Raw genomic sequence first — 14,284 nt, forward strand, 5'->3', positions numbered from 1 at the left:
AGACTTGTATCTTGTTTTCACCCTTAAATCATAATACTTTCATATCTTAATTCATATGTATATTGTTTGGCATATAACTCGTTATTATTTTATAGCTTATACACCCTTAAATATTGCCAGGATATCACTAAAAATAGATGAACATGGATTATAACGAAGATGCATTACTTCCAAAGAAAATTAAATTGTGATATATTGGCACCAAAATGTGAAATATATGCTGGCTAGAGTATGATTTGATCATAGGTTAATTTAATAGAGACTTTTGAAATTTGGATGGGCATGTTTGGCATATTTTAAAAGATTACTTGGACATGATAATATAGATTAATATATACAGATATAGACCATGCTTTATTACGTGGAAATTCCACAACTTCTGTAGGTGGTTAATTCATCTTTCATTACATGAGTAATCTGTATTGATAAGTTGCGAACATTGTCTAGTTGTTGAAAATCTCTAAATAATGTCTCTTTGTCACATGCAGTGCTTTTATTTGAAAAACTCATACATTAAATAGAATACAAGATATACATACATACATACATATATATATATTAGTTATATTAGTTTGTATATTTTTTTAAGTCAAAACTAGAACCAAGCGGAATGAATGATAATTTTATATAAAGCAATGCTATGGGTACTCATTTTTTATACATAATTTATATACACAATGATGTGTCATTATATAATTAAGTGATTTTAAAACATATGTTATCATATGATAAAGAAATATCCAATCATATGATAACACCTCATCTGTGTATACAAATTATATACCAAAAATGGGTACACATAGTTTTATTGTTTTATATATAATAAAATAAATTCAATAAAACTCAGATCGAATATGTCATGCAAGATAATTAAAATTTTATTCAAGATGGTGAAAAGAAAAATAAATTAGCGTTTCGCATCGACATAGATGTCGCTTTCGATGCGCTTAAGAGCAAGAACATTAATCTTTCTTGCAGTCGGATGTGGTTTTACAATTAGCTGAAGTTGATAACTTATCAACTGCAGAACCACCAACGCATACACATATGCCATTACTACATTGAACAGAGCGGTCAATACATTTGAGACTCGTACAATCGTCAACGCTTTTGCACCGCAATTGTGCTTCTACCCCTGGCAGCTTCATATTAACTAGTAAACCTGTAAGTTATCAGTAATGGTATAACATCAGCTACCATTTCTTGAAATAAGTTACCAAAATCAAATTAATACTAGAACGAGCAGTACATAAATATAATGTAAGAAAGACTAACCAAAAACAATGAAGATGGTGAGCAAGGTGAATGATCCGGTTTTGGAAGAAGCTTTGGCCATTTTCTCTTGGTGAGTATGTTGAATGAATATATTTTTTTTATACAGTAGAATCAATTTATATACTTAATATGCTGTAGGTATCAAGTAATAGAAGGAAAATTAGCAAAATTCAGCAACTATGTAATTCCATGAGATTCATAAGGGAATATATTTATTAATTAAATTAATTTTTATTATTTTACTGTTTTTAGAATCTTCTCATAATAATCAAAAAACCAACAAATTCAATTCTCTTCTTATCATTTGCCCTATTGGCTACTTAATCCCGTAAATCTAATAAAGGAGATAGAACCACTACTTGTCATCAATTGATTGCCACTTTGATACTTTCTTACCCTCTAAGTTGAAAACAATACTCTTCCGCCTTTCATCAAATTTTGTGAGTAAAAACTGTAACTTTTATGATTGGATTACTAAAAAGACGATACTATCTTATTTTAGTTTTAATATTATTTTTTCCACTTACACTAAAACCTATCATAAAAGTTTAGACATCATGTAATAGAGTTAACATGTAAAATTTAGAGTAAGATGGGATTTGAAGTAAGATTATTCGAGCTCGAAACAATAATATTGTGATAATGTCCTACACAATAACAATAATTAACCTTACATGGTTCACAAGCACATTGAGTTTCTTGATTAGTTGAATTGCGAAGAGGTAACCTGATGTAGCATTTCATTGGCTAAATAGTTTGTTAATGCTCAAATTTACTATCAAATTCATACACTAAATTGAAAGAGAGAGAAAGAAGGAATTGATTACCTCATGCATACACTTAGGGGCGTTTGGTTTGGGTAATGATTTATTACAAAAATAAAGAGATTATCTAGAAAATAAATTGCTTAGAAGATTACTGAGTATAAATGATCACTATGTTTGATAAAATTTGATAGATATAAATAATTATTGTGTTTAATTAAAAGTAATAAAAGAATACTAATAAATTATTTTATTTACATGTCATTGAATATAATTATTTTTAAATATTTTTATATTATTTGTTATATTAATTAAAAATAAATTTATTTTTGACTCAAAAAATTTATAAATAATAATAAAATTAAGATTACCTTGGTAATTTTTTAATACCTAAGGTGAAGATAGTAATCAGATTACCACTTATATTATCTGTCACGTCAACATTGGTAATAGAATATTAACATAATCTTTTATTACTGACAAACCAAACAAGATAATAAAAAATAGATTACTAAAGTAATATTTAAATCCAAAAACCAAATGACCCCTTAGAGGGATTACCACAAAAATGAAATATTATTGTAAATGAAATACTTATCACAAAGATAATTATCTAGAATATTACTTGATGAAATTTGTATGTTTGTCCCCAAGGATAGCTTAAGTGACAAAAAAAAAAGATTTCATATATAAGAGAATATGGGTTGCAATCTCCTTTGGTGACATTTTACGATTAAAATCTTGATTTATCTGGTTTAGTGTCGGACATAAGATTTTACCCATTCGATTTATTTGGTTTAGTGTTGAACTTAGGGTTTTACTTGTTTGACTTATCTAGTTCAGTGTCGGACCTAGGGTTTTATCTATTTAACTTATCCAATTCAGTGTCAGACCCAGGGTTTTACTTGTTCGGTGTGGTTGGTTCTGCCCCTCCAGTTCGAGTGAGATTCCTCGTTACCAAAAATAATTAGTATGTATAAATAATTATCGTATTTGATTAACAATAATAAATAAATATTGAGATATTATTATATTTAAATTCCGTAAAAAATTAGTGGTAATAAATTAAAATTATGTTTGATTAAATTAACATGTCTTGTGTTGAAGTATTTGTTTTATGTTCTAAACTATTCTTCATGTTAATAATATATTAGAATTTTTTATATTGTTAAATTATAAAATTAGTTTCCTTTTTTTTTTTGAGTTAACATCTTATTGTCAATTTATATTTTTTAAAAATATTCACAATATTACTTTTCGTTTTAATTGAAAATGAGGACATTTTTTCTTAAAAATTTACTAAGTATATATAAAAATTGAAACAAAACTAAAATTATCTTAGATTACCCATATCACCTTTGTAATACAAACTTACTGATTTTTATTGTAATATTAGTAATGAAAGTTAGATTATTAGGATACATCCTCCAAATAGTCTTATAAAATCACATGGGTATTAAAATGTAATATATTATAATACTTAATAAGAGAAGAAAATTAATTAAAGATATCGTCGGATGGTTGGACTAATATTGCCAAATTTTTCTAAGCTAGTTGCCATTAAATAAGTTTGGGAAAAGTACAATTTCCCACCCAAGTTTTGTTGAAATGACAAATGTACACTATGGCAAATGAAAATTTTAAATATCCACCCAAGTTTTAATTTATTAGAACACACACACATATTTTCTTTTAGGGTTAAAGGGCAAATTCTTCATTTAATTGGTAATATTAAAATAATTAAAATTATATCTCATTTTCCTTATTTAGTTTGGAAAATTAACATTTTCCCTTCCCCGAATTAAGTTTTAAAAAATTCATTTTTTCCCTTAGAATCCAACTCCTTTCTTCGGTGACGGCCAACCAACGGAGAGTCGTTCAAGTATGATGACCGTTGCCCAAATTTGGACAACGTTTTATTGTCCTAATCTCTAGACAATAAAGAGTCATCCATTCTGGACGACGCTTCATCCTCCAAACTATATGACAAATGTCGTCCTCATTGGACGATGCTTCATCATCTAGATAAGGATGATGTTCGTTGTTTAACCTCTAACCACGCGTTGGTCGCCAGCGGTCAAAGGGAGGAGTGAGGAAAAAATTAGGGATTTGGAGAAAAAAGTCACTTTTCAAAGTTCAGGTATGGAAGTCAAATATTAATTTTTAAAACTTGAGGGGAGAAATAAGATAAAATTATATATTTTTTAATATTATTATTAAATGATGATTTTACCCTTGTATTTAATAAAAAATTTAACGACAATTTAGAAATTTATGGGTGTTTGAGTTTTTCATCTATCACAGGTATATTTTTTAGATTGAGCTAAAACTTGGGTGGAAAATAGTCCTCTACCCAGTAAGTTTTAATTAAAATAGGTAAAATACTGTAATACTTCTAAACAAATTTCATATTGATAAAACACAAAAAATTTGTTTGATATATGTAATATCCTCTTCAGTTGGGTACCTCTTAAGGATTCTTAAATAACAAATATAGAAGACTCACGTCTGATGAACAATAAGTGGAAAACATAACTTAAATTCTCGCAAAATACATTTACAATAAAACATTTCAAAAACCATACTCAATATGTGCTCATACATAGATTAAAGTTTCATTTCTATAAATCAAATAAAACATCAAAAATATTATCATTGCAAAAACATATGCATAAAAACATAATCAATACAATTCGTCAATGGAAAACATAAAAGATGTTCTTAAAACTTAACAATTCTCTTGTTTTTTATAAAACAAAGTATTTTATAGGCGTAGCAAGTATAAATCATATTCCTGTGTACTGGTTCTTGTTATCCTTACATATAACACTAAAGAGATTGAGCACCTAAAATTACATCCCTGGCCATCTTCAGATGCAACCCATTAAAAAACCTTTCCATCAAACTTTGAGAAGTACTAAACCATCACCGATGCAAATCTCCTCAAGGAATTAAACAATGTAGAATATTCCTTAACGGTCCTCTCTTCCTATTAAAGGCTTGTGAACTCTTGTGTTTGGTGAGAACGGCTACAATGTGTATTTGCTCCTTCCAATAAATCAATCTTCTCCTAATTTGTCACACTGAATAGTGTCATAGTTTTCTTAACTAATTTAGCCCACTCTTCAACTGCTATAGGGTCAATAGCGACATTAAACTCTAAGGGTTGATATCTACTTAGCAATCCATAAATCGATTGCAACAATCTAGGTTTCATTGCGAATGTCTAGGTACTCAATCTTACACCCTAACTTTGATATACGACATTTAGGACTACATTAACTAGTATAGTTTGGGTCAAAGGCGAAGCTCTTCCCAAAGCCTCCCTTGTAGCATCCTAAATCATATTTTTTTATGATTGAGGCATCCAATCCAAGGGCATTTGGATTATGTGTGAGGGCTTCAGGAACCTTTGGGACCTCTTGTAAGAGCTTATTAATCTTTCTAGGATGTCTTATCTTATAAAATAAACATTCTTTATTAGGTCATTTACTTAAAATAACTAAGTAGGTAAAGGAAAAACTTCTAGCAATTAGCAAGCAAGGGAGGTCAACGTTCATGAGGGGCTCTCTTATCTTTCATAACTAATTATGCACACTATGTTTTATTTTATACAACAGATAAAATCTGTAATTTTTTTTCCAAAACTGTTGTTTTATTATCGAATTGTAACACCTTTTTTAGTCAAACATTCTCCATGTATTTCATGTAACACCCCTCTCCAAAAATACTATACTTTAGAAAAATGTGTTATTTTCTTGATTACTTTGCTTAATTAAATCTTAAGCACAAAACTTGTGAAATTGAAAACAACAAATTCATAATTTGTTTGCCAACAACTTATAAAATGAATATAAAACATAAATAATTGAAAAAACATAAATAATTGAAATGACAAAAATACCCTCTTGCAAACTCTTCACGCTAACTAGCAACTTTGCAACTGTCATCTTTACCTGTTACATGCAAAACATTTAAAAAAAGATAAAGTGAGCAACAAATCACCAAGTAAGTAAGAGAACTTGATCTTACACGTGCATAATTTACCCCTTTTGATACTTATAACCTTATTCCACCCAAACTTGATCATTGACAACCCACATTCAAACTTCGAACTTTGACAAAATAGAAATCTTAACTTAGCTTAATACTCTAAAGAACACTTTCAATCACACAACTTTAATGACTTTCTCTCAGCCATCTAAGATATACCTTTAAATTCTAACTATGATGACACTTTAAATGTAATGCATGTAAAATTAACCATTGGTGGAAACATTTTTTTTCTAAAAACTTTTTATCTGTGTCAATTGGTCAAGGTTTGAGACATTGATTAGGCGCCTTGATCATTGAGTTGCAAAACTATACAATCATATTTCCTTACACAAACTATAAGATTGTTCCAACAATAATTTGAGGGTATCCTAGGTCATGATACGTCTTATAGGATCGAGTCTCATACATGTGTATTATAAATCTCTACTTCCTATATGTCCTACGAGATCAGTTTTAAAACATAACTGAACCCTAAAATGGGGAAATATGTATAAAAGTTGGTCTGATGAAAAAAAATGATGTGATATGCTTTCATGTAAACTAAGTGCATGCACTTGAGCCACTAAACATATAACTCAAACTTGTATCTTGTTTCCACCCTTAAATCATAATACTTTCATATCCTAATTCATATGTATATTGTTTAGCATAACTCGGTATTATTTTATACCTTATACATCCTTAAATATTGTCAGGGCATCATTACGAACAGATGAATATGGATTATAATGAAGATGCATTACTTCCAAAGAAATTTAGATTGTGATATATTGGCACCAAAATGTGAAATATATACTGGCTAGTGTATGATTTGATTATAGGTTAATTTAATAGAGACTTTTGAAATTTGGATGGGCATGTTTGGCATATTTTAAAGCATTACTTGGACATAATAATATGTATCAATATATCTAGATGAAGACCATGCTTTATTAGGTGGAAATTCCACAACTTCTGTAGGTGGTTAATTCAACTTTCATTACTTGAGTAATTTATATTGATAAATTGTGAACATTGTCAAGTTGTTAAAAATCTCTAAATAATGATTCTGTGTCACATGCTGTGCTTTTATTAGAAAAATTAATGCATCATATAGACTACAATACATACATACATACATACATACATACATACATATATATATATATATTAGTTTGTATATTTTTTTACGTCAAAACTAGAACAGCGCGGAATGAATGATAATTTTATATATAATAAAATAAATTCAATAAAACTCAGATCGAATATGTCATGCAAGATAAATAAAATTTTATTCAAGACGGTGAAAAGAAAAATAAATTAGCGTTTCGCATAGACGTAGATGTCGCTTTCGATGCACTTAAGAGCAAGAACATTAATCTTTCTTGCAGTTGGATGTGGTTTTACAGTTAGCTGAAGTTGATAACTTATCAACTGCAGAAACAGCAACGCATACACATTTGCCATTACTACATTGAACAAAGCGCTTAATACAATTGAGACTCGTACAATCTGCAACGCTTTTGCACCGCAATTGTGCTTCTACCCCTGGCAGCTTCATATTAACTAGTACACCTGTAAGTTATCAGTAGCGATATAACATCAGTTACCATTTCTTTAAATACGTTACCAATATCACATAAATACTAGAACGAGCAGTACATAAATATAATGTAAGAAAGACTAACCAAAAACAATGAAGATGGTGAGCAAGGTGAATGATCCAGTTTTGGAAGAAGCTTTGGCCATTTTCTCTTGGTGAGTATGTTGAATGAATATATTTTTTTTGTACACTAGAATCAATTTATATACTGAATATGCTGTTGGTATCATGTAATAGAAGGAAAATTAGCCAAATTCAGCAACTATGTAATTCCATGAGATTCATAAGGGAATATATTTATTAATTAATTTTTTTTATTATTTTACTGTTTTTAGAATCTTCTCATAATAATAAAAAACTAATAAATTCAATTTTGTTCTTATCTTTTGCCCAATTGGATAGATAATTCCGCAAATCTAATGAAGGAGATAAGAGAACAATTACTTGTCATCAATTGTTTGCCACCTTGCTACTTTCTTGCCCTCTAAGTTGAAAACAATACTCTTCCACCTTTCATCAAATTTTTAAGTAAAAATTGCTAACTTTTATGGTTGGATTACTAAAAAGATGATACTACCCTGTTTTAGTTATAATATTATTTTTTCCACTCACACTAAAACCTATCATAAAAGTATGTTTAGACATCATGTAATAGAGTCAACATGTAAAATTTAGACAGGGTAGCGTAGGACGGGATTTGAAGTAAGATTGTTCGAACTCAAAACAATAATATTGTGATAATGTCCTATGCAATAACAATAATTAACCTTATGTGGTTCATAGGCACATTAAGTTTCTTAATTTGTTGAGTTGCAAAAAGGTAATAATATATTAGAATTTTGTTAATGCCGAAATTTACTATCAAATTCATACACTAAATTGAAAGAGAGAGAGAGAAGGAATTGATTACCTCATGCGTACACTTAGAGGGATTACCACAAAAATAAAATATTACTGTAAATGAAATACTTATCACAAAGATAATTATCCAGAATATTATTTAGTATAAATTATTACTATATTTGGTAAAATTTGTATGTTTGTCTCCAAAGATGGTTTAAGTAACAAAAAAAGATATTTTATATATAAGAGAGTATGAGTTGCAGTCTTCTCTGGTGATTTTTTAAGATTAAACTTTTGATTTATCTGGTTTAGTGTCAGACCTAGGGTTTTACCTATTCGACTTATCTGGTTCAGTGTCGAACTCAAGGTTTTACTTGTTTGACTTATCTGATTCAATGTTGTACTCAAGGTTTTACCTGTTTGAGTTATCTAGTTCAATATTGAACACAGGGTTTTACTTATTCAGTATAGTTGATTCTATCCCTCCAGCTTGAGTGGGATTCCTTGTTCTTAAAAAAAATTAGTATGTATAAATAATTATGGTATTTGATTGATAAAAATAAATAAATATTGGGGTATTAATATACTTAAATTCCCTTAAAAAATTAGTGGTAATAAATTTAAATTATGTTTGATTAAATTAACATATCTTGTGTTAAAGTATTTGGTTGATGTTCTAAATTATTCTCCATGTTTATAATATATTAGAATTTTTTATATTATTAAATTATAAAATTAGTGATTTTTTTTTTTTTTGAGTTAACATCTCATTGTCAATATATATTTTTTTAAAAATATTCACGATGTTACTTCTTTTTTATTGAAAATGAGGACATTTTTTCTTAAAAATTTAATGAGTATATATAAAAATTGAAACAAAAGTAAAATTATCTTAGATTACCCACGTTACCTTTGTAATACAAACTTACCATTTTTTTATAATATTAATAATAAAAGTTAGATTATCAGAATACATCCTCTAAATAATCATATATAATCACATAGATATTAAAATGAAATATATTATAATACTTCATAAGAGAAGAAAATTAATTAAAAATACCATCCGGATGGTTGGACCAATATTGGCAAATTTATCTAAGCTAGTTACCATTAAATAAGTTTGGGAAAAGGATAATTTCCCACTCAAGTTTTATTGAAATGACAAACATATACCTATGGTAGATGAAAAACCTAAATATCCACCTAAATTTTAATCTATTAGGACATACACATATATTTTTTATTATGGTTAAAAGGTAAATTCATCATTTAATCAAAAATATTAAAATAATTAAAATTATATTTCATTTTTCTCCTTTAGTTTGAAAAACTAACATTTCCCCCTTCCCTCGAATTAAGTTTAAAAAAATTCACTTTTCCCTTTGAAATCTAACCCCTTTTGTCGGCAACGACCAACTAATAGAGAGTCGTCCAAGTGTGATGATTGTCATCCAGATCTAGACAATGTTTTGTCATCCAAATAGCTAGACAACGAAGACACGTCCTTTATGAATGACGCTTCATCCTCCAAACTAGACAACAAGCGTTGTCCTCACAGGATAATGCTTCATAATCTAGATCTGAATGACGTTCGTCTTTAACTTCTAACCACGTTGGTCGCCAGTGGTTAGAGGGAGAAGTGAGAAAAAAAATTAGGGATTTGAGAGAAAAAAACCACTTTTCAAAGTTCAAGTATCGGGGTCAAATATTAGTTTTTAAAACTTGAGAAAACAAATGAAATAAAATTATATATTTTTAATATTATTATTAAATGACTATTTTACCTTTATATTTAATAAAAAATTTAACGACAATTTAGAAATAGGTGGGTGTTTAGGTTTTTCATCTGTCATAAGTATATTTTTTAGATTAAGCTAAAACTTGAATAGAAAATAGTCCTCTACCCAATAAGTTTTAATTAAATCAGGTAAAATAGTATAACACTTTTAAAAAAAATTTCATATAAATAAAACACAAAAAATATATTTGGTATATGTAATATCCTCTTCAATTGGGTACCTCTTAGGTATTCTTAAATAACAAATATAGAAGATTTACCTCTAAAAGATGAACAATAAGTGGAAAACATAACTTAAATTCTTGCAAAATACATTTACAATAAAACATTTCAAAAACCATACTCAATATGCGCTCATACATAGATTAAAGTTTCGTTTCTATAAATCAAATAAAACATCGAAAATATTATCATTGCAAAAACATATGCATAAAAACATAATCAATACAATTCGTCAATGGAAAACATAAAAAATGTTCTTAAAACTTAACAATTCTCTAAGTAATTTGTATTGATAAATTGTGAACATTGTATAGTTATTGAAAATCTCTAAATAATGTCTCTTTGTCACATGCAGTACTTTTATTTTAAAAACTAATACATTAAATAAAATACAAGATATATAAATTTGTTTGTATATTTTTTACGTCAGAACTAATGTGGTGTGAAATGAACGATAATTTTATACATAATAAAATAAATTCAATAAAACTCAGATCGAATATGTCATGCAAGATAAATAAAATTTTATTCAAGATGCTGAAAATTTCGATGCACTTAAGAGCAATTAGCTGCAGTCGGATGTGGTTTTACAATTAGCTGAAGTTGATAACTTATCAACTGCAGAACCACCAACGCATACACATATGCCATTACTACATTGAACAGAGCGGTCAATACACTTGAGACTCGTACAATCGTCAACGCTTTTGCACCGCAATTGTGCTTCTACCCCTGGCAGCTTCATGTTAATTAGTAAACCTGTAAGTTGTCGGCAATGGTATAACATCAGCTACCATTTCTTTAAATACGTTGCCAAAATCAAATTAATACTTGAACGAACAGTACATAAATATAATGTAAGAAAGACTAACCAAAAACAATGAAGATGGTGAGCAAGGTGAATGATCCAGTTTTGGAAGAAGCTTTGGCCATTTTCTCTTGGTGAGTATGTTGAATGAATATTTTTTTTTTATACACTAGAATCAATTTATATACTTAATATGCTGTAGGTATCAAGTAATAGAAGGAAAATTAGCCAAATTCAGCAACTATGTAATTCCATGAGATTCATAAGGGAATATATTTATTGATTAAATTCTTTTTCATTATTTTACTGTTTTTAGAATCTTCTCATAATAATAAAAAAAAAACTAACAAATTCAATTTTGCTCTTATCTTTTGCCCTACTAGCTACTTAATCCCGCAGATCTAATAAAGGAGATAGGAGAACCATTACTCGTCATCAATTGTTTGTCACTTTGCTACTTTCTTGCCCTCTAAGTTGAAAACAATACTCTTCCACCTTTCATCAAATTTTGTAAGTAAAAACTCCTAGCTTTTATGATTGGATTATTAAAAAGACAATACTACCCTTTTTTAGTTTTGATCTTATTTTTTCACTCATACCAAAACCTATCATTCTTGCAAACCTTGACCTTTGATATAGAGATGACAATTTCAGTCTAAATTTAAAGGTTCCAACCCTAACGAAAAAATGATGGAGTCAAAAAAATCCTCGCAATTAGGGACAGAGAAGCATGTGTTCCCTCTTTGCCCTGTCTAATCATTTTATATTAATATATTTATTTAAAATATTAATATATCTTTATAGTTTTAGAGTATCTATGTTTTTTAAATTTATTTAGATTTTTGTTGTGTATATTAAAGTGGTTAATATGTGATATTTGAAATAGTGGATCGGTTTTAATTTTACTTAATTTTGTTATTTAATATATTTATATTGTGTTTAAGAATATAAAAAAGAGATTTTTCTTTATATAGAGGGGATAGAGAATCCCTGTTATCCCCGTAATGAGAATGAATCTTGATACCCCATGCAGAGACAAGGATAGGGATTGAAATCCCCTCCCCGTTTTCATGTCTATTTGACAAGTTATTTTTCAATATTATTTTTGAATTATTATTTATTATCATAAATTTTGATAATTTAATTATTTTAATTTTATTAGTCTTTATTATATATTCAATTTCTGTAATTTTACAAAATGTAAAAAAATAATTCAAGTTTTAAAAATAATTATAAAATCCTTAAGTATTATTAAGATAAGTTCCAACTTGATAACTTATATCTACCCTTGACTTGGCATTAAATGATTAAAAAATCATAATGTGCAAATTACAAATGTATGACATAATAATTGTAATTGTTACAAACTACAAACTATGCATCATCATTGACCAGCTCCACATGTTCTCTAAAATTTTTGGCTTTAAATAGCTTGAGTTGTTTGGGATCAACACAGTGGCCAGGAAAGTCATACACACTTGATTGTAGTCGATTCATTCTTGGACAACGACATGCTCCTCTTGTTTCAGTTCATGGATGGGTGAAGAGCGGCACTGCTGCACATCTAGTAGATTTTTGTATTAACCACTTGCTTCGGCTCTCGGCGTCGGCTGATGTGCAAATGTTCCTTTTTATGTGTTTCAATTTTTGTTCGGTCAATAAATATTTGGTAATTAATGAAGATGTGTTATCTCCAAAACAATTTGAATTGTGATATAATACTGTCAACATGTAAAATTTAGATAGGGTATAATAGGAGTGAATTTAAAGTAAGTTTGTTTGAGCTCGAAATAAGTTTTGTTTGATTGAGTCTGAAATAAATCTATCCAAGAGGAGTTTGCCTTAAACGAGTATATGAGTATGAACACAAGCTTGGGGTTAAAGCCAAAAAAAAACACAAACTTGAATCCGAACTCGAACATGGGTCGTGCTCAACTCACTTGGAGAAATTATGTTTATAGAAACGACCCCATGTGGCGTTACACTGGTTATTTACTTAGAAGAAAAAAATTTTAAAACAAAAACATAAACTATACCTAAGACCAAAAGTTTGCTTGTCGCCACAGATCTAGAGTTAAGAGACTCCACCACGTTGATCATTCACACTTCTTGGCATTGCCTCCTCCAGTTCTCTCATTCGACCGCCATGGTGTCATTGGTTGCTTTTCGCGTCACTTCCGTTCTTCACTACATTCCAATTTCTCCATTTCACGTTTTCAACAATTTTTGGCATTTCTCTGGCTTTTGTTCCAACGATTCTCTAGCAAACTTTTAGCATTTGGCGACGTCAACAAAGTAAGTCAACCAATTTTTTCTTGCTAAGTTTGAAATTTGAATATTCTGTCCAAGAACAATTTGCATAAACAAATTGTTGTGCGTGCTTTTTGCATTGATATATATTATGTAAAGATGAAGATGACGATGACCACTATAAAAGATGCGAACCTGAGCCAGGTATGAGCTGAACAAGAACTCTTAAAACATGAAATAAGTCAAACACAAATAGATTGAGGCTCAACCATTCAAAAATAAACCAAAAACAAATCAAACCTTGTTCGGACTTGCTCAGCTTGTATCCAACCCTAGGATAGAGTGTTATTTTGTAAGAGGTTCATTTGACAAAGATTTATCATATTTGGATGGACATTTTTTGCTTATTGCTAAAGAAAAACGAAAGCAAATGAAATTACTTTGTATCACTCATAATTAAAAATTAAATACATCTCCTTCCATATACCCTGATTTAATTGACAAGTTGACAAATCAAATTAAATTTAGGTTACTGAAAAATACGTTAAAACACACAAAAATGTGTAATTTCAGACCGTTGGATTATGCTGGAAATGTGAACAAGAGAAACACAGAAACCCTTTCATTTTTTATTCAAAAGTAAATATCCAGTCTTTCTTATTGTCATAATAAAAACATATTGC

The sequence above is a fragment of the Mangifera indica genome, chromosome 5 (genome assembly GCF_011075055.1).
Source record: "Mangifera indica cultivar Alphonso chromosome 5, CATAS_Mindica_2.1, whole genome shotgun sequence".
Classification (NCBI taxonomy): Eukaryota; Viridiplantae; Streptophyta; class Magnoliopsida; order Sapindales; family Anacardiaceae; genus Mangifera; species Mangifera indica.